Consider the following 22,851-nt stretch of genomic DNA (forward strand, 5'->3'; position numbering starts at 1 on the left):
AACACAGTGTTGTTTCAGTAAATGCAATTTATAACCACTAGATGGCAGCGGAAGACCACTAATGGGCTCATTCAGTTAAAATGAACAGTACTGTAGAAAGGATTCATGAATTCATGCCAAAACATTAATAAATTAACTGTTATAACATGTTACATCTTATTGAATCAATGTTTTCCATTTTGTTCATACAGACACATCATTTTTTACAATTTTGCCACATTGTGATTACAGTGAAACCTGAATGACATCTAAACTCTTAAAAACTAGTTTAATCATTTAATTTCAGTGTGTGTGTGTCTGTCTTTTGGATGTATTTAAATGTCATCCATACATCCTGGTTGGCCGAGACCACCCCAGAGGCACAAAGACCTATTAATACAAACAGAAATCCCACAAATTATCAAAACTGTGTAAAGTAATGCATAATTTCATTCTAAACAAGCATGCAACATTTAAGAGAGATAGGGCAAAAAAACCCAACAACAACACTTTAACAGTTATGTTTAAAAACACAGTGTTGTTTGAGTAAATGCAATTTATAACCACTAGATGGCAGCGGAAGACCACTAATGGGCTCTTTCAGCTAGTACTGTTTTTATGAATTCATGCCAAAACATTAATAAATTAACTGTTATAACATTTTGTATCTCATTGAATTGATGTTTTCCATTTTGTTCATACAGATGTATCAGTTTTAACAATTTTGCCACATTATGATTACAGTTTAATCTGAAAATGACATCTAAACTCTAAAAAAAGAGAAGACTTGCAATAAGCTTATTGTCACCTATCACTTTTTATCAAATACCTATATCTGCCACAAAATGTTTGTGCATGTATATGTGTATCTTTGTGTGTCTTTGTGTGTGTGTGTGTGTGTGTGTGTGTGTGCATATGCTTATAGAGTATACATATATTAGTCTAATCATTTACTTTCAGTGTGCGTGTCTGTCTGTTAGCCTGTTCTCCATTTTGGATGTGTTTAACTGTCATCCATACATCCAGGTTGGCTCTGACCACCTCAGAGGCCTTAATGTGCTTGAACCCCGGTAAAATGCTGCTTGCAGCTTTAATTAGGGGTTCAAGCACGCAGTGCTGAAACCCTATTGTAATTGTTAAGATTTTTATTATTATTATTATTCTTCCGCCTTAAAACTGAACGTGCAGCCCAAACCGTAAGGCCTAGAGAGCTGAAACTTGGTCAGATGGTAGTAGTCCTGCTCGCTACTCAGATACAAAAAACCGGCCCAATCGGCCTAACGGGGGCGCTATAGCGCAAAAAACTAAAATTTTGGACATTTTTGGCCGCAGGACGTAAACCGTTAGCCGTAGACTCAAAAACATGGCATCATTGCAATCCTTGGGTTAGTCCGAACAAAAGTGCACAGCTGCATTTTTTGCTCTACGACGCACCGTTTTCGTGCAAAATCGAGCTATATCCGAAACCTACTTTTGCGAACTAGTCATAGGATTTTCAACCATTCGAAACCAAACCACTGCAGAAATATTCCCTCGACACTCAATATCAATAATTATCAAAAAAAAGTTGAAATTTCAATTTTTACGCAAAACTATACGCCAAAAAGCGTCTATGCTAACGTTAGTCAAATGCTATTTTAACTATAACTCTTGAACGGAATGAGATATCTTCACCAAACTCGGTACACATATCTATGAGCTCAATCTTTGGTCAAATCAAAAAAATTGCGCATCTCTGCCACTTGGGGGCGCAATAAGATAGAAAAAACACATAAATGGCTATAACTAGGCAACCGTTGGCTCGATCGACTTGAAAAATGGTATGCAGTGTCTTGGTCTGAAGGGGCACAAGTACCTATGAGGACATTTGCATATCTCAAAAAACATGGCCGCCATTGGCCAAACAATTTTAAGCTCCTATTTGAAAGGGTTAATGGATGTTGATCGGAACGAAACTCGCCGCTGGGTACGTTCGACTCATGAACCTTAAGGTCTGTAAGAATTTTGAAAGAAATCGGCCACTAGTTGGCGCTAACGAGTTTTATGGCTCTGTTATCACGTGGTGTTTCACATATCAACACAATATGCATATCATTTGATAGATCTCCTCATAATGCACAACTTTGCCTCAAGAACCATTGCGGTCAATCAAATCGTTCAATTGTTATTCACAAATATGTTAAAAACCTACTTTTGCGAACTAGTCCTAGGTTTTTTGCCCGATCGGAATCAAACCACTGCAGTAATATTCTGTGGACTCTCTAGATCAATAATTATCAAAAAAATGTTGAATTTTGTCCTTTGGTTAGCTGTAAAGGGGTCATTTAGAAAAAGGGGTGTGGCCAAACATACCCCAAAGCCTATAAAACCTAAACGAAAACTCTAAACTTTATGAAACTCGGGTAAATCATGTAACAGGTGACTCTTAACAAGCATGCAAAGTTTTATGGAGATCAGACCATAGGTGGCGCTATAACAGTAGAAAAGGTCTCAAAACACAAGATTTATATGTTAAATGACCACAAATTGTTTGAAAATGCTCATATATTCACTCAAAAACACTAAATCTTCATATCATTTGATAAATCTCCTCATTCTGAACAACTTTGCCTCTGGGACCAATGTTGTCAATAAAGCTGTTAATTAAATATTCAAGATTATTTTAAAAAGTTACTTTGGCATACTACTGATAGGATTTAAGATGAAAATCAATAAAACCACTGAAGTACAATTCTCTAGACTCTGAAGGTCAATAATTATCAAAAACATGTTGAACAATTGCATTTGGACAACTATAAACCTGTAATTTTATAATATGTTATTTGCATAGTGTACACAAAGGCCTATTAATACAAACAGAAAGTCCACAAGTTATCAAAACTGTGTAAAATAATGCATAAATTCATTCTAAACAAGCATGCAAAATTTGAGAGAGATTGGGCAAAAAAACACTAAGAGTTATAAAGGATTAACACATTGATGTATGAGAAATTGCCATTTATAACCACTAGATGGCAGTGGAAAACCACTAATGGGCTCATTCAGCTAACTTAAACAGTACAGTTGAAAGGATGTATGAATTAATGCCTAAACAATAAAAAAACACTCTTACAACATTTCAAATCTCATTGAGTTAAAGTTTTCCATTTTGTTCATTCAGACGTATCAGTTTTTAAAATTTTGCCACATTATGATTACAGTGAAACCTGAAAATGACATCGAAAATCTTAAAAATGAGTTTAATCATTTAATTTCAGTGTGTGTGTCTGTCTGTTAGCCTATTCTCCATTTTGGATGTGTTTAACGGTCATCCATACGTCTAGGTTGGCTCTGACCACCTAAGATGCCTTAAATGCTTGAACCCCGTAAATGCTGCTTGCAGCTTTAATTAGGGGTTCAAGCACGCAGTGCTGAAACCCTATTGTAATTGTTAGGATTTTTATTATTATTATTATTATTCTTCCGCCTTAAAACTGAACGGTCAGCCCAAACCGTAAGGCCTAGAGAGCTGAAACTTGGTCAAACGGTAGTAGTCTTGCTCGCTACTCAGATACAAAGATCCAGCCCATTCGGCCAGTGGGGGGCGCTACAGCGATCAAATATGCGTTTTTGCTAATAGCTCCTAAACCGCTTATCGTAGACTCAAAAATTTAACATTTCTGGAATCCTTGGGTCAAGCGAAATTAAAAACGGTCACTCTGATTTTGGGTCTAGGAGGCCTCGTTTTTTCGCAAACTTCACGTATGTCCAAAACCTACTTTTGCGAACTAGTCCTAGGTTTTTCACCCAATCAGAACCAAACTACTGCAGAAGTTTTCTCTGGACAGTGAATATCAATAATTATCAAAAAAAAGTTGAAATTTCGACTCACTGTTGTAATGGGCTGCCAAAACGTTTGAAAGTCGAGGACCAATTTTAAGCAACAGGCTATAACTTGTGAATGAAATGAGATATCTTAACCAAACTTGCTGGACATTTGTAAGAGCAAAAACTTTGATCAAATAAAAAAAATTGCACACCTCTGCCACTTGGGGGCGCTATAAGACAGAAAAAACACATAAATGGCTATAACTAAGCAACCGTTGGTCCGATCGACTTGAAAATTGGCATGTCATGTCTTTGTCAGAAGTGGCACAAGTATCTATGAGGACATTCGCGTATCTCAAAAAACATGGCCGCCATTGGCCAAAGAAGTTTGAGCATCTATTTAACAAGGTTAACGGATGTCAATCGGAACGAAACTCGGTGGGCATGTTTGACTCATAGCCCTAAAGGACTGCAAGAATTTTGAAAGAAATCGGCCACTAGTTGGCGCTAACGAGTTTTATGGCTCTGTAATCACGTGGTGTTTCACATATCAACACAATATGCATATCATTTGATAGATCTCCTCATAATGCACAACTTTGCCTCAAGAACCATTGCTGTCAATCAAATCGTTCAATTGTTATTCACAAATATGTTAAAAACCTACTTTTGCGAACTAGTCCTAGGTTTTTTGCCCGATCGGAACCAAACCACTGCAGTAATATTCTGTGGACTGTGTAGATCAATAATTATTAAAAAAATGTTGAATTTTGTCTTTTGGTTAGCTGTAACGGGGTAATTTAGAAAAAGGGGTGTGGCCAAACATACCCCAAAGCCTATAAAACCTAAAGGAAAACTCCAAACTTTATGAAACTCAGTGAAATCATGTAACATGTGACTCTTAACAAGCATGCAAAGTTTCATGTAGATCAGACCATAGGTGGCGCTATAACAGTAGAAAAGGTCTCAAAACACAAGATTTATATGGTAAATGGCCTCAAATTGTTTGAAAATGTCCATATATTCACTCAAAAACACTAAATCTTCATATCATATGATAAATCTCCTCATTCTGAACAACTTTGCCTCTGGGACCTATGTTGTCAATAAAGCTGTTAATTAAATATTCAAGATTATTTAAAAAAGTTACTTTGGCATACTTGTGATACGGTTTAAGATGAAAATCAATAAAACCACTGAAGTACAATTCTCTAGACTCTGAAGGTCAATAATTATCAAAAACATGTTGAACAATTGCATTTGGGCAACTATAAACCAATAATTTTATAATATGTTATTTGCATAGTGTACACAAAGGCCTATTTATACAAACAGAAAGCCCACAAATTATCAAAACTGTGTAAAATAATGCATGATTTCATTCTAAACAAGCATGCAAAATTTAAGAGAGATTGGGCAAAAAAAAATTACAACACTATAACAGTTGTGTTTTAAAACACAGTGTTGTTTGAGTAAATGCAATTTATAACCACTAGATGGCAGCGGAAGACCACTAATGGGCTCATTCAGTAAAGTTGAACAGTACTGTTGAAATTATTCATGAATTCATGCCAACACATTAAAAAATGAACTGTTATAACATTTTAAATCTCATTGAGTCAATGTTTTACATTTTGTTCATACAGATATATCAGTTTTTACAATTTTGCCACATTATGATTACAGTTTAACCTGAAAATGACATTAAAACTCTAAAAAAAGAGAAGACTTGCAATAAGTTAGTCACCTATCACTTATGTCAAATACATATATCTGCAACAAAATGTGTGTGCATGTAAATGTGTGTCTTTGTCTTTGTGTTTGTGTGTGTGCACATGTTTATATAGAATTAATATATAAGTCTAATCATTTAATTTCAGTGTTTGTGTCTGTCTGCCAGCCTGTACTACATTTTGGATGTGTTTCAATGTCATCCAAACATCCAGGTTGGCTCTGACCACCTCAGAGGCCTTAATGTGCTTGAACCCCGGTAAAATGCTGCTTGCAGCTTTAATTATTATTAGGGGTTCAAGCACGCAGTGCTGAAACCCTATTGTAATTGTTAGGATTTTTATTAGGGGTTCAAGCACGCAGTGCTGAAACCCTATTGTAATTGTTAGGATTTTTATTAGGGGTTCAAGCACGCAGTGCTGAAACCCTATTGTAATTGTTAAGATTTTTATTATTATTATTATTTTTCCGCCTTAAAACTGAACGTGCAGCCCAAACCGTAAGGCCTAGAGAGCTGAAACTTGGTCAGATGGTAGTAGTCTTGCTCGCTACTCAGATACAAAGAACCGGCCCAATCGGCCTAACGGGGGCGCTACAGCGCAAAAAACTAAAATTTTTGACATTTTTGGCCGCAGGTCGTAAACCGTTAGCCGTAGACTCAAAAACAAGGCATCGTTGCAATCCTTGGGTTAGCCCGAACAAAAGTGCACAACTGCATTTTTTGCTCTACGACGCACCGTTTTCTCGCAAAATCGAGCTATATCCGAAACCTACTTTTGCGAACTAGTCCTAGGATTTTCAACCAATCGGAACGAAACCACTGCAGAAATATTCCCTGGACACTCAATATAAATAATTATCAAAAAAAAGTTGAAATTTCGATTCTTACGCGAAACAGTACGCCAAAAAGCGTCTATGCTAACGTTAGCCAAATGTTATTTTGACTATAACTCTTGAACGGAATGAGATATCTTGACCAAACTTGGTACACATATGTATGAGCTCAATCTTTGGTCAAATAAAAAAAAATTGCGCATCTCTGCCACTTGGGGGCGCAATAAGATTAAAAAAACACATAAATGGCTATAACTAGGCAACCGTTGGCTCGATCGACTTGAAAATTGGTATGCAGTGTCTTGGTCTGAAGGGGCACAAGTACCTATGAGGACATTTGCATATCTCAAAAAACATGGCTGCCATTGGCCAAACAATTTTAAGCACCTATTTGAAAGGGTTAACGGACGTTGTTCGGAACGAAACTCGCTGGGTACGTTCGACTCATGAACCTTAAGGTCTGTAAGAATTTTGAAAGAAATCGGCCACTAGTTGGCGCTAACGAGTTTTATGGCTCTGTAATCACGTGGTGTTTCACATATCAACACAATATGCATATCATTTGATAGATCTCCTCATAATGCACAACTTTGCCTCAAGAACCATTGCTGTCAATCAAATCGTTCAATTGTTATTCACAAATATGTTAAAAAACTACTTTTGCGAACTAGTCCTAGGTTTTTTGTCCGATCGGAACCAAACCACTGCAGTAATATTCTGTGGACTGTCTAGATCAATAATTATCAAAAAAATGTTCAATTTTGTACTTTGGTTAGCGTTAAATGGGTAATTAAGAAAAGGGGTGTGGCCAAACATACCCCAAAGCCTATAAAACCTAAACGAAAACTCAAAACTTTATGAAACGTGGTGAGAACATGTAACAGGTAACTCTTAACAAGCATGCAAAGTTTCATGGAGATCGCACCATAGGTGGCGCTATAACAGTAGAAAAGGTCTCAAAACACAAGATTTATATGGTAAATGGCCTCAAATTGTTTGAAAATGCTCATATATTCACTCAAAAACACTAGATCTTCATATCATATGATAGATCTCCTCATTCTGAACAACTTTGCCTCTGGGACCAATGTTGTCAATAAAGCTGTTAATTAAATATTCAAGATTATTTCAAAAAGTTACTTTGGCAAACTAGTGATAGGGTATAAGCTGAAAATCAATAAAACCACTGAAGTACAATTCTCTAGACTCTGAAGGTCAATAATTATCAAAAACATGTTGAACAGTTGCATTTGGACAACTATAAACCAGTAATTTTATAATATGTTATTTGCATAGTGTACACTAAGGCCTATTAATACAAACAGAAAGCCCACAAATTATCAAAACTGTGTAAAATAATGCATAATTTCATTCTAAACAAGCATGCAAAATTTAAGAGAGATTGGTCAAAAAAAAATAACAACACTATAACAGTTATATTTAAAAACACAGTGTTGCTTGAGTAAATGCAATTTAGAACCACTAGATGGCAGCGGGAGACCACTAATGGGCTCATTCAGCAAAGTTGAACAGTACTGTTGAAAGGATTCATTAATTCATGCCAAAACATAAAAAAAATTAACTGTTATAACATTTTAAATCTCATTGAGTCAATGTTTTCCATTTTGTTCATACAGATATATCAGTTTTTACAATTTTGCCACATTGTGATTACAGTTTAACCTGAAAATGACATCTAAACTGTTAAAAACTAGTTTAATCATTTAATTTCAGTGTTTGTGTCTGTCTGCCAGCCTATTCTTCATTTTGGATGTCTTTAACTGTCATCCATGCATCCAGGTTAGCCAAGACCACCTCAGAGGCCTTAAATGCTTGAACCCCGTAAAATGCTGCTTGCAGCTTTAATTATTATTATTATTATTCTCCACTCAAACTGATCGTGCAGCCCAAACCGTAAAGCCTAGAGAGCTGAAACTTGGTCAGATGGTAGAAGTCCGGCCTTCTTGTCAGATCCAAAGGCTCGCCCCAATCGGCCTAAAGGGGGCGCTACAGTGATCAAAAATGCGTTAGTGCTAATAACTCCTAAACCGCTTATCATAGAGCCAAAAATTTTACATTTCCGGAATCCGTGGGTCATGCGAAATTAAAAACGGTCACTCTGATTTTGGGTCTAGGAGGCCTCGTTTTTTCGCAAATTTGACGTATGTCCAAAACCTACTTTTGCGAACTAGTCCTAGGTTTTTCGCCCAATCTGAACCAAACCACTGCAGAAATGTTCTCTGGCCAGGGAATATCAATAATTATCAAAAAAAAGTTGAAATTTCGACTCGCTGTCGTAATGGGATGCCAAAACGTTCGAAAGTCGAGGAGCAATTTTACGCAACAGGCTATAACTCGTGAAAGAAATAAGATATCTTAACCAAACTTGCTACACATTTGTAAGACCTAAAACTTTGGTCAAATAAAAAAAATTGCACACCTCTGCCACTTGGGGGCGCTATAAAAAGAAAAAACACATAAATGGCTATAACTAGGCTACCGTTGGCTCGATCGACCTAAAAATTGGTATGCAGTGTCTTTGTCTGAAGGGGCACAAGTACCTATGAGGACATTTGCATATCTCAAAAAACATGGCCACCATTGGCCCAACAATTTTAAGCACCTATTTGAAAGGGTTAACGGATGTTGATCGGAACGAAACTCGCTGGGTGCGTTCGACTCATGAACCTTAAGGTCTGTAAGAATTTTGAAAGAAATCGGCCACTAGTTGGCGCTAACGAGTTTATTGGCTCTGTAATCACGTGGTGTTTCACTTATCAACACAATATGCATATCATTTGATAGATCTCCTCATAATGCACAACTTTGCCTCAAGAACCATTGCTGTCAATCAAATCGTTCAAATGTTATTCACAAATATGTTAAAAACCTACTTTTACGAACTAGTCCTAGGTTTTTTGTCCGATCGGAACCAAACCACTGCAGTAATATTCTGTGGACTCTCTAGATCAATAATTATCAAAAAAATGTTTAATTTTGTTCTTTGGTTAGCTGTAAAGGGGTAATTTAGTAAAAGGGGTGTGGCCAAACATACCCCAAAGCCTATAAAACCTAAACGAAAACTCAAAACTTTATGAAACTTCGTGGAATCATGTATCAGGTGACTCTTAACAAGCATGCAAAGTTTCATGGAGATCGGATCTTAGGTGGCGCTATAACAGTTGAAAAAGCCTCAAAAACACACATTTTCAATAGAAAATGATCACAATTTGTAGGACATGTTCATACATTCACACAAACACTAGGTCTTCATATCATATGATAGATCTCCTCTTTGTGAACAACTTTGCCTCAAGGAGCGAAGATGTCAATCAAATCGTTCAATTGTTATTCACAAATATGTGAAAAACTTACTTTTGCGAACTAGTCCCAGGTTTTTTACTCGATTGAAACCAAACCACTGCAGTAATTTTCTCTGGACTCTCTAGATCAATAATTATCAAAAAATTGTTGAATTTTATCCTTTGGTTAGCTATAACTGGCTAAATTAGAAAAGGGGCGTGACCAAAATACCCCAAAGCATATAAAACCTAAACGAAAACTCAAAACTTTATGAAACTTGGTGAAAACATGTAACAGGTGACTCTTAACAAGCATGCAAATTTTCATGGAGATCGGATCATAGGTGGCGCTATAACAGTAGAAAAGGTCTCAAAACATAAGATTTATATGGTAAATGGCCTCAAATTGTCTGAAAATGCTCATAAATTCACATAAACACTAGATCTTCATATCATATGATAGATCTCCTCATTCTGAACAACTTCTGGGACCAATGTTGTCAATAAAGCTGTTAATTAAATATTCAAGATTATTTAAAAAAGTTACTTAGGCAAAGTAGTCCAAGGCTTTAAGCTGAAAATCAATAAAACCACTGAAGTACAATTCTCTAGACTCTGAAGGACAATAATTATCAAAAACATGTTGAACAATTGCATTTGGACAACTATAAACCAGTGATTGTATAATATGTTCTTTTCACAGTGTACACAAAGGCCTATTAATACAAACAGAAAGCCCACAAATGATCAAAACTGTGTAAAATAATGCCTAACTTCATTCTAAACAAGCATGCAAAATTCAAGAGAGTTCGGGCAAAAAACAACACTATATCAGTTATGTTTAAACACAGTGCTGTTTGAGTAAATGCAATTTATAACCACTAGATGGCAGCGGAAGACCACTAATGGGCTCATTCAGCAAATTGAAAGCGTACTTTTGAAAAGATTTATGAATTCATGCTTAAACAATAGAAAAAAAAAACACTGTTACAACATTTTAAATCTCACTGAGTTAAAGTTTTCCATTTTTTTCATACAGACTTATCAGTTTTTAAAATTTTGCCACTTAATGATTACAGTGAAACCTGAAAATGACATCCAAACTCTTAAAAACTAGTTTAATCATTTAATTTCAGTGCGTGTGTCTGTCTGTCAGCCTATTCTCCGTTTTGGATGTGTTTAACTGTCATCCATACATCCAGGTTGGCTCAGACCACCTCAGAGGCCTTAATGTGCTTGAACCCCGTAAATGCTGCTTGCAGCTTTAATTAGGGGTTCAAGCACGCAGTGCTGAAACCCTATTGTATCTGTTAGGATTTTTTTTATTATTATTATTATTTTTCTCCGCTAAAACTGATCGTGCAGACCAAACCGTAAGGCTTAGAGAGCTGAAACTTGGCCAGAAGGTAGAGCTCCCCGAGGGGACATTCTGACAAAGTCTCAGCTTAATTGGCCTATGGGGGGCGCTACAGTGATCAAAAATGCGTTTTTGCTTATAGCTCCTAAACCGCTTGTCATAGACCCAAAAATTTAACATTTCTGGAATCCTTGGGTCAAGCGAAATTAAAAACGGTCACTCTGATTTTGGGTCTAGGAGGCCTCGTTTTTTCACAAACTTGACGTATGTCCAAAACCTACTTTTGCGAACTAGTCCTAGGTTTTTCGCCCAATCTGAACCAAACCACTGCAGAAATGTTCTCTGGCCAGGGATTATCAATAATTATCAAAAAAAAGTTGAAATTTCGACTCGCTGTCGTAATGGGATGCCAAAACGTTCGAAAGTCGAGGAGCAATTTTACGCAACAGGCTATAACTCGTAAAAGAAATAAGATATCTTAACCAAACTTGCTACACATTTGTAAGACCTAAAACTTTGGTCAAATAAAAAAAATTGCACACCTCTGCCACTTGGGGGCGCTATAAAAAGAAAAAACACATAAATGGCTATAACTAGGCTACCGTTGGCTCGATCGACCTAAAAATTGGTATGCAGTGTCTTTGTTTGAAGGGGCACAAGTGCCTATGAGGACATTTGCATATCTCAAAAAACATGGCCGCCATTGGCCAAACAATTTTAAGCACCTATTTGAAAGGGTTAACGGATGTTGATCGGAACGAAACTCACTGGGTGCGTTCGACTCATGAACCTTAAGGTCTGTAAGAATTTTGAAAGAAATCGGCCACTAGTTGGCGCTAACGAGTTTATTGGCTCTGTAATCACGTGGTGTTTCACTTATCAACACAATATGCATATCATTTGATAGATCTCCTCATAATGCACAACTTTGCCTCAAGAACCATTGCTGTCAATCAAATTGTTCAAATGTTATTCACAAATATGTTAAAAACCTACTTTTATGAACTAGTCCTAGGTTTTTTGTCCGATCGGAACCAAACCACTGCAGTAATATTCTGTGGACTCTCTAGATCAAAAATTATCAAAAAAATGTTGAATTTTGTCCTTTGGTTAGCTGTAAAGGGGTAATTTAGTAAAAGGGGTGTGGCCAAACATACCCCAAAGCCTATAAAACCTAAACGAAAACTCAAAACTTTATGAAACTTCGTGGAATCATGTATCAGGTGACTCTTAACAAGCATGCAAAGTTTCATGGAGATCGGATCATAGGTGGCGCTATAACAGTTGAAAAAGCCTCAAAAACACACATTTTCAATAGAAAATGATCTCAATTTGTAGGACATGTTCATACATTCACACAAACACTAGATCTTCATATCATATGATAGATCTCCTCTTTGTGAACAACTTTGCCTCAAGGAGCGAAGATGTCAATCAAATCGTTCAATTGTTATTCACAAATATGTTAAAAACTTACTTTTGCGAACTAGTCCCAGATTTTTTACCCGATCAAAACCAAACCACTGCAGTAATTTTATCTGGACTCTCTAGATCAATAATTATCAAAAAAATGTTGAATTTTGTCCTTTGGTTAGCTTTAACTGGCTAAATTAGAAAAGGGGCGTGACCAAAATACCCAAAAGCATATAAAACCTAAACGAAAACTCAAAACTTTATGAAACTTGGTGAAAACATGTAACAGGTGACTCTTAACAAGCATGCAAATTTTCATGGAGATCGGACCACAGGTGGCGCTATAACAGTAGAAAAGGTCTCAAAACATAAGATTGATATGGTAAATGGCCTCAAATTGTCTGAAAATGCTCATATATTCACATAAACACTAGATCTTCATATCATATGATAGATCTCCTCATTCTGAACAACTTTTGGGACCAATGTTGTCAATAAAGCTGTTAATTAAATATTGAAGATTATTTAAAAAAGTTACTTTGGCAAAGTAGTCCAAGGCTTTAAGCTGATAATCAATAAAACCACTGAAGTACAATTCTCTAGACTCTGAAGGTCAATAATAATTAAAAACATGTTGAAAAATTGCATTTGGACAACTATAAACCAGTGATTGTATAATATGTTCTTTTCACAGTGTACACAAAGGCCTATTTATACAAACAGAAAGCCCACAAATTATCAAAACTGTGTAAAATAAAGCCTAATTTCATTCTAAACAAGCATGCAAAATTTAAGAGAGATTGGGCAAAAAACTTTACACTATAACAGTTATGTTTAAAAACAGTGTTGTTTGAGTAAATGCAACCACTAGATGGCAGCGGAAGACCACTAATGGGCTCATTCAGCAAATTGAAACAGTACTTTTGAGAAGATTTATGAATTCATGGCTAAACAATAAAAAAAAAACACTGTTACAACATTTTAAATCTCACTGAGTTAAAGTTTTCCATTTTGTTCATACAGACTTACCAGTTTTTAAAATTTTGCCACATTATGATTACAGTGAAACCTGAAAATGACATCCAAACTCTTAAAAACTAGTTTAATCATTTAATTTCAGTGCATGTGTCTGTCTGTCAGCCTATTCTCCGTTTTGGATGTGTTTAACTGTCATCCATACATCCAGGTTGGCTCTGACCACCTCAGAGGCCTTAATGTGCTTGAACCCCGTAAATGCTGCTTGCAGCTTTAATTTATTATTATTATTTTTCTCCGCTAAAACTGATTGTGCAGACCAAACCGTAAGGCCTAGAGAGCTGAAACTTGGCCAGAATGTAGAGCTCCCCGAGGGGACATTCTGACAAAGTCTCACCCCAATCGGCCAAATGGGGGCGCTACAGCGCAAAAAAACAAAAAAATTTGACATTTTGGGCCGTAAATCGTAAACCGTTAGCCGTAGACTCAAAAACATGGCATCGTTGCAATCCTTTGGTTAGCCCGAACAAAAGTGTATGGCGCCTTTTTGGGGTCTACGACGCACCGTTTTCTCGCAAAATCGAGCTATATCCGAAACCTACTTTTGCGAACTAGTCCTAGGATTTTCAACCAATCAGAACCAAACCACTTCAGAAATATTCCCTGGACACTCAATATCAATAATTATCAAAAAAAGGTTGAAATTTCAATTCTTACGCGAAACAGTACACCAAAAAGCGTCTATGCTAACGTTAGCCAAATGCTATTTTGACTATAACTCTTGAACGGAATGAGATATCTTCACCAAAATTGGTACACATATGTATGAGCTCAATCTTTGGTCAAATAAAAAAAATTGCGCAGCTCTGCCACTTGGGGGCGCAATGAGATTTAAAAAACACATAAATGGCTATAACTAGGCAACCGTTCGCTCGATCGACTTGAAAATTGGTATGCAGTGTCTTGGTCTGAAGGGGCATAAGTACCTATGAGGACATTTGCATATCTCAAAAAACATGGCCGCCATTGGCCAAACAATTTTAAGCACCTATTTGAAAGGGTTAACGGATGTTGATTGGAACGAAACTCGCTGGGTACGTTCGACTCATGAACCTTAAGGTCTGTAAGAATTTTGAAAGAAATTGGCCACTAGTTGGCGCTAACGAGTTTTATGGCTCTGTAATCACGTGGTGTTTCACATATCAACACAATATGCATATCATTTGATAGATCTCCTCATAATGCACAACTTTGCCTCAAGAACCATTGCTGTCAATGAAATCGTTCAATTGTTATTCACAAATATGTTAAAAACCTACTTTTACGAACTAGTCCTAGGTTTTTTGCCCGATCGGAACCAAACTACTGCAGTAATATTCTGTGGACTCTCTAGATCAATAATTATCAAAAAAATGTTGAATTTTGTACTTTGGTTAGCTGTAAAGGGGCAATATAGAAAAAGGGGTGTGGCCAAACATACCCCAAAGCCTATAAAACCTAAACGAAAACTCAAAACTTTATGAAACTCAGTGAAATCATGTAACAGGTGACTCTTAACAAGCATGCAAAGTTTCATGGACATCAGACCATAGGTGGCGCTATAACAGTAGAAAAGGTCTCAAAACACAAGATTTATATGGTAAATGGCCTCAAATTGTTTGAAAATGTTCATATATTCACTCAAAAACACTAGATCTTCATATCATATGATAAATCTCTTCATTCTGAACAACTTTGCCTCTGGGACCAATGTTGTCAATAAAGCTGTTAATTAAATATTCAAGATTATTTTAAAAAATTACTTTGGCATACTTGTGATACGGTTTAAGATGAAAATCAATAAAACCACTGAAGAACAATTCTCTAGACTCTGAAGGTCAATAATTATCAAAAACATGTTGAACAATTGAATTCGGACAACTATAAACCAGTAATTTTATAATATGTTATTTTTATAGTGTACACAAAGGCCTATTAATACAAACAGAAAGCCCACAAATTATAAAAATGTGTAAAATAATGCATAATTTCATTCTAAACAAGCATGCAATATTTAAGAAACATTGGGCAAAAAAACACTAAGAGTTATAAAGGATTAACACATTGATGTATGAGAAATTGCCATTTATAACCACTAGATGGCAGCGGAAAACCACTTAATGGGCTCATTCAGCTAACTTAAACAGTACAGTTGAAAAGATGTATGAATTAATGCCTAAACAATAAAAAAACACTCTTACAACATTTCAAATCTCATTGAGTTAAAGTTTTCCATTTTGTTCATTCAGACATATCAGTTTTTAAAATTTTGCCACATTATGATTACAGTGAAACCTGAAAATGACATCTAAAATCTTAAAAACGAGTTTAATCATTTAATTTCAGTGTGTGTGTCTGTCTGTTAGCCTATTCTCCATTTTTGATGTGTTTAACGGTCATCCATACGTCCAGGTTGGCTCTGACCACCTAAGATGCCTTAAATGCTTGAACCCCGTAAATGCTGCTTGCAGCTTTAATTATTATTAGGGGTTCAAGCACGCAGTGCTGAAACCCTATTGTATTTGTTAGGATTTTTATTATTATTATTATTATTATTATTATTATTCTTCCGCCTTAAAACTGAACGTGCAGCCCAAACCGTAAGGCCTAGAAAGCTGAAACTTGGTCAGATGGTAGTAGTCTTGCTCGCTACTCAGATACAAAGAACCGGCCCAATCAGCCTAACGGGGGCGCTACAGCGCAAAAAACAAAAATTTTGGACAATTTTGGGCGTAAAACTTAAACCGTTAGCCGTAGACTCAAAAACATGCCATTGTTGCAATCCTTGGGTTAGCACGAACAAAAGTGCACGGCGCCTTTTTGGGGTCTACGACGCACCGTTTTCTCGCAAAATCGAGCTATATCCGAAACCTACTTTTGCGAACTAGTCCTAGGATTTTCAACCAATCAGAACCAAACCGCTTCATAAATATTCCCTGGACACTCAATATCAATAATTATCAAAAAAAAGTTGAAATTTCAATTCTTATGCGAAACAGTACACCAAAAAGTGTCTATGCTAACGTTAGCCAAATGCTATTTTGACTATAACTCTTGAACGGAATGAGATATCTTCACCAAACTCGGTACATATATGTATGAGCTCAATCTTTGGTCAAACAAAAAAAATTGCGCATCTCTGCCACTTGGGGGCGCAATAAGATAGAAAAAACACATAAATGGCTATAACTAGGCAACCGTTGGCTCGATCGACTTGAAAATTGGTATGCAGTGTCTTGGTCTGAAGGGGCACAAGTACCTATGAGGACATTTGCATATCTCAAAAAAACATGGCCGCCATTGGCCAAACAATTTTAAGCACCCATTTGAAAGGGTTAACGGAGGTTGTTCGGAACGAAACTCGCTGGGTACGTTCGACTCATGAACCTTAAGGTCTGTAAGAATTTTGAAAGAAATCGGCCACTAGTTGGCGCTAACGAGTTTTATGGCTCTGTAATCACGTGGTGTTTCACATATCAACGCAATATGCATATCATTTGATAGATATCCTCATAATGCACAACTTTGCCTCAAGAACCATTGCTGTCAATCAAATCGTTCAATTGTTATTCACAAATATGTTAAAAACCTACTTTTGCGAACTAGTCCTAGGTTTTTTGCCCGATCGGAACCAAACCACTGCAGTAATATTCTGTGGACTCTCTAGATCAATAATTATTAAAAAAATGTTGAATTTTGTCCTTTGGTTAGCTGTAAAGGGATAATTTAGAAAAAGGGGTGTGGCCAAACATACCCCAAAGCCTATAAAACCTAAACGAAAACTCAAAACTTTATGAAACTAGGTGAGAACATGTAACAGGTGACTCTTAACAAGCATGCAACGTTTCATGGAGATCGGACCATAGGTGGCGCTATAACAGTAGAAAAGGTCTCAAAACACAAGATTTATATGGTAAATGGCCTCAAATTGTTTGAAAATGCTCATATATTCACTCAAAAACACTAGATCTTCATATCATATGACAGATCTCCTCATTCTGAACAACTTTGCCTCTGGGACCAATGTTGTCAATAAAGTTGTTAATTAAATATTCAAGATTATTTTAAAAAGATACTTTGGCAAACTAGTGATAGGGTATAAGATGAAAATCAATAAAACCATTGAAGTACAATTCTCTAGACTCTGAAGGTCAATAATTATCAAAAACATGTTGAACAATTGCATTTAGACAACTGTAAACCAGTCATTTTATAATATGTTATTTGCATAGTGTACACAAAGGCCTATTAATACAAACAGAAATCCCAGAAATGATCAAAACTGTGTAAAATAATGCATGATTTCATTCTAAACAAGCATGCAAAATTTAAGAGAGATTGGGCAAAAAAAAAAAAATAACAACACTATAACAGTTATGTTTAGAAACATAGTGTTGTTTTAGTAAATGCAATTTATAACCACTAGATGGCAGCGGAAGACCACTAATGGGCTCATTCAGTTAAAATGAACAGTACTGTAGAAAGGATTCATGAATTCATGCCAAAACATTAATAAATTAACTGTTATAACATGTTAAATCTTATTGAATCAATGTTTTCCATTTTGTTCATACAGACACATCATTTTTTACAATTTTGCCACATTGTAATTACAGTGAAACCTGAATGACATCTAAACTCTTAAAAACTAGTTTAATCATTTAAACTAGTTTCAGTGTGTGTGTGTCTGTCTTTTGGATGTGTTTAAATGTCATCCATACATCCTGGTTGGCAGAGACCATCCCAGAGGCACAAAGGCCTATTAATACAAACAGAAATCCCACAAATTATCAAAACTGTGTAAAGTAATGCATAATTTCATTCTAAACAAGCATGCAAAATTTAAGAGAGATAGGGCAAAAAAAACCAACAACAACACTTTAACAGTTATGTTTAAAAACACAGTGTTGTTTGAGTAAATGCAATTTATAACCACTAGATGGCACTGGAAGACCACTAATGGGCTCATTCAGCTAGTACTGTTTTTATTTATTCATGCCAAAACATTAATAAATTAACTGTTATAACATTTTAAATCTCATTGAATTGATGTTTTCCATTTTGTTCATACAGATGTATCAGTTTTAACAATTTTGCCACATTATGATTACAGTTTAATCTGAAAATGACATTTAAACTCTAAAAAAGAGAAGACTTGCAATAAGTTTATTGTCACCTATCACTAATTTCAAATACCTATATCTGCAACAAAATGTTTGTGCATGTATATGTGTATCTTTGTGTGTCTTTGTGTGTGTGTGTGTGTGTGTGTGTGTGCATATGCTTATAGAGTATACATATATTAGTCTAATCATTTGCTTTCAGTGTGTGTGTCTGTTAGCCTGTTCTCCATTTTGGATGTGTTTAACTGTCATCCAAACATCCAGGTTGGCTCTGACCACCTCAGAGGCCTTAATGTGCTTGAACCCCGGTAAAATGCTGCTTGCAGCTTTAATTAGGGGTTCAAGCACGCAGTGCTGAAACCCTATTGTAATTGTTAGGATTTTTATTATTATTATTATTATTCTTCTGCCCTAGAACTGAACGTGCAGCCCAAACCGTAAGGCCTAGAGACTTGAAACTTGGTCAGATGATAGAGCTCAATTTGGGGAGAACCTATCAAAGTCTCAGCCCAATTGGCCAATAGGGGGCGCTACAGTGATCGAAAATGCGTTTTTGCTAATAGCTCCTAAACCGCTTGTGATAGAGCCAAAAATTTTACATTTCTGGAATCCGTGGGTCATGCGAAATTAAAAACGGTCACTCTGAATTTGGGTCTAGGAGGCCTCGTTTTTTCGCAAACTTGACGTATGTCCAAAACCTACTTTTGCGAACTAGTCCTAGGTTTTTCGCCCAATCTGAACCAAACCACTGCAGAAATGTTCTCTGTCCAGTGAATATCAATAATTATCAAAAAAAAGTAGAAATTTCGACTCTCTGTCGTAATGGGACGCCAAAATGTCCGAAAGTCGAGGACCAATTTTACGCAACAGGCTATAACTCATGAATGAAATGAGATATCTTAACCAAACTCGGTATACATATCTATGAGCTCAATCTTTGGTCAAATAAAAAAAATTGCACACCTCTGCCACTTGGGGGCGCTATTAAAAGAAAAAACACATAAATGGCTATAACTAGGCAACCGTTGACTCGATCGACTTGAAAATCGGTATGTAGTGTCTTGGTCTGAAGGGGCACAAGTACCTATGAGGACATTTGCATATCTCAAAAAACATGGCTGCCATTGGCCAAACAATTTTAAGCACCTATTTGAAAGGGTTAACGGATGTTGATCGGAACGAAACTCACTGGGTACGTTCAACTCATGAACCTTAAGGTCTGTAAGAATTTTGAAAGAAATCGGCCACTAGTTGGCGCTAACGAGTTTTATGGCTCTGTAATCACGTGGTATTACACATATCAACACAATATGCATATCATTTGATAGATCTCCTCATAGTGCACAACTTTGCCTCAAGAACCATTGCTGTCAATCAAATCGTTCAATTGTTATTCACAAATATGTTAAAAACCTACTTTTGCGAACTAGTCCTAGGTTTTTTGTCCGATCGGAACCAAACCACTGCAATAATATTCTGTGGACTCTCTAGATCAATAATTATTAAAAAAATGTTGAATTTTGTCCTTTGGTTAGCTGTAACGGGGTAATTAAAAAAAGGGGTGTGGCCAAACATACCCCAAAGCCTATAAAACCTAAAGGAAAACTCAAAACTTTATGAAACTAAGTGAAATCATGTAACAGGTGACTCTTAACAAGCATGCAAAGTTTCATGGAGATCAGACCATAGGTGGCGCTATAACAGTAGAAAAGGTCTCAAAACACAAGATTTATATGGTAAATGGCCTCAAATTGTTTGAAAATGTTCATATATTCACTCAAAAACACTAAATCTTCATATCATATGATAAATCTCCTCATTCTGAACAACTTTGCCTCTGGGACCAATGTTGTCAATAAAGCTGTTAATTAAATATTCAAGATTATTTTTAAAAGTTACTTTGGCATACTTGTGATACGGTTTAAGCTGAAAATCAATAAAACCACTGAAGTACAATTCTCTAGACTCTGAAGGTCAATAATTATCAAAAACATGTTGAACAATTGCATTTGGGCAACTATAAACCAATAATTTTATAATATGTTATTTGCATTGTGTACACAAAGGCCTATTTATACAAACAGAAAGCCCACAAATTATCAAAACTGTGTAAAATAATGCATGATTTCATTCTAAACAAGCATACAAAATTTAAGAGAGATTGGGCAAAAAAAAATTACAACACTATAACAGTTATGTTTTAAAACACAGTGTTGTTTGAGTAAATGCAATTTATAACCACTAGATGGCAGCGGAAGACCACTAATGGGCTCATTCAGCTAAGTTAAACAGTACTGTTTTCATGAATTCATGACAAAACATTAATAAATTAACTGTTATAACATTTTAAATCTCATTGAATTGATGTTTTCCATTTTGTTTATACAGATGTATCAGTTTTTACAATTTTGCCACATTATGTTTACAGTTTAACCTGAAAATGACATCTAAACTCTGAAAAAGAGAGGACTTGCAATAATTTAATGTCACCTATCACTTATTTCAAATACCTATATCTGCAACAAAATGTTTGTGCATGTATATGTGTGTCTTTGTGCATATGCTTATAGAGTATACATATATTAGTCTAATCATTTACTTTCAGTGTGTGTGTCTGTCTGTTAACCTGTTCTCCATTTTGGATGTGTTTAAATGTCATCCAAACATCCAGGTTGGCTCTAACCACCTCAGATGCCTTAAATGCTTGAACCCCGGTAAAATGCTGCTTGCAGCTTTAATTATTATTATTATTCTTCTGCCCTAGAACTGAACGTGCAGCCCAAACCGTAAGGCCTAGAGAGCTGAAATTTGGACAGATCGTAGAGCTCAATTTGGGGAGAACTTATCAAAGTCTCAGCCCAATCGGCCTAACGGGGGCGCTACAGCGCAAAAAGCAAAATTTTTGGACATTTTTGGCCGTAAATCGTATACCGTTAGCCGTAGACTCAAAAACATGGCATTGTTGCAATCCTTGGGTTAGCCCGAACAAAAGTGAACGGCGCCTTTTTGGGGTCTACGACGCACCGTTTTCTCGCAAAATCGAGCTATATCCGAAACCTACTTTTGCGAACTAGTCCTAGGATTTTCAACCAATCAGAACCAAACCACTTCAGAAATATTCCCTGGACACTCAATATCAATAATTATCAAAAAAAAGTTGAAATTTCAATTCTTACGCGAAACAGTACACCAAAAAGCGTCTATGCTAACGTTAGCCAAATGCTATTTTGACTATAACTCTTGAACGGAATGAGATATCTTCACCAAACTCGGTATACATATGTACGAGCTCAATCTTTGGTCAAATCAAAAAAATTGCGCATCTCTGCCACTTGGGGGCGCTATAAGATAGAAAAAACACATAAATTGCTATAACTAGGCAACCGTTGGCTCGATCGACTTGAAAATTGGTATGCAGTGTCTTGGTCTGAAGGGGCACAAGTACCTATGAGGACATTTGCATATCTCAAAAAACATGGCCGCCATTGGCCAAACAAATTTAAGCACCTATTTGAAAGGGTTAACGGATGTTGATCGGAACGAAACTCGCTGGGTACGTTCGACTCATGAACCTTAAGGTCTGTAAGAATTTTGAAAGAAATCGGCCACTAGTTGGCGCTAACGAGTTTTATGGCTCTGTAATCACGTGGTGTTTCACATATCAACACAATATGCATATCATTTGATAGATCTCCTCATAATGCACAACTTTGCCTCAAGAACCATTGCTGTCAATCAAATCGTTCAATTGTTATTCACAAATATGTTAAAAACCTACTTTTGCGAACTAGTCCTAGGTTTTTTGTCCGATCGGAACCAAACCACTGCAGTAATATTCTGTGGACTCTCTAGATCAATAATTATTAAAAAAATGTTGAATTTTGTCCTTTGGTTAGCTGTAAAGGGGTAATTTAGGAAAAGGGGTGTGGCCAAGCATACCCCAAAGCCTATAAAACCTAAAGGAAAACTCAAAACTTTATGAGCCTTCGTGAAATCATGTAACAGATGACTCTTAACAAGCATGCAAAGTTTCATGGAGATCAGACCATAGGTGGCGCTATAACAGTAGAAAAGGTCTCAAAACACAAGATTTATATGGTAAATGGCATCAAATTGTTTGAAAATGCTCATATATTCACTCAAAAACACTAAATCTTCATATCATATGATAGATCTCCTCATTCTGAACAACTTTTGGGACCAATGTTGTCAATAAAGCTGTTAATTAAATATTCAAGATTATTTTAAAAAGTTACTTTGGCATACTTGTGATACGGTTTAAGATGAAAAT

General features: G+C 36.1%; 2 long non-coding RNA genes across 6 annotated transcripts in view; both read right to left on the bottom strand.

Moving 5' to 3' along the window:
• The window catches only part of LOC127969848 (uncharacterized), a 37,173-nt gene extending 28,994 nt beyond the window's left edge, over positions 1 to 8,179 (bottom strand). For all 4 annotated transcript variants that reach the window (XR_008156373.1, XR_008156372.1, XR_008156370.1 and 1 more), the window contains exon 1: positions 6,804 to 8,179. This is a non-coding gene — a long non-coding RNA (uncharacterized LOC127969848). The remainder of the gene's footprint in view (positions 1 to 6,803) is intronic.
• Positions 8,180 to 8,495: 316 nt separating this feature from the next.
• Positions 8,496 to 22,485, bottom strand: LOC127969850 (uncharacterized). 2 transcript variants are annotated; one of them, XR_008156376.1, is made up of 4 exons: positions 22,133 to 22,485; positions 19,707 to 19,771; positions 14,385 to 14,446; positions 8,496 to 8,912 (listed from the first exon to the last, which is right to left on the bottom strand). It is a non-coding gene; the product is annotated as an uncharacterized LOC127969850 (long non-coding RNA). The 2 variants fall into 2 exon arrangements; XR_008156375.1 differs by lacking the exons at positions 8,496 to 8,912; positions 14,385 to 14,446 and adding an exon at positions 15,800 to 16,696 and having other exon boundaries at positions 19,645 to 19,771.
• Positions 22,486 to 22,851: the final 366 nt, after the last annotated feature.

This window comes from Carassius gibelio, chromosome B13 (genome assembly GCF_023724105.1).
Source record: "Carassius gibelio isolate Cgi1373 ecotype wild population from Czech Republic chromosome B13, carGib1.2-hapl.c, whole genome shotgun sequence".
In the NCBI taxonomy this organism is placed as follows: domain Eukaryota; kingdom Metazoa; phylum Chordata; class Actinopteri; order Cypriniformes; family Cyprinidae; genus Carassius; species Carassius gibelio.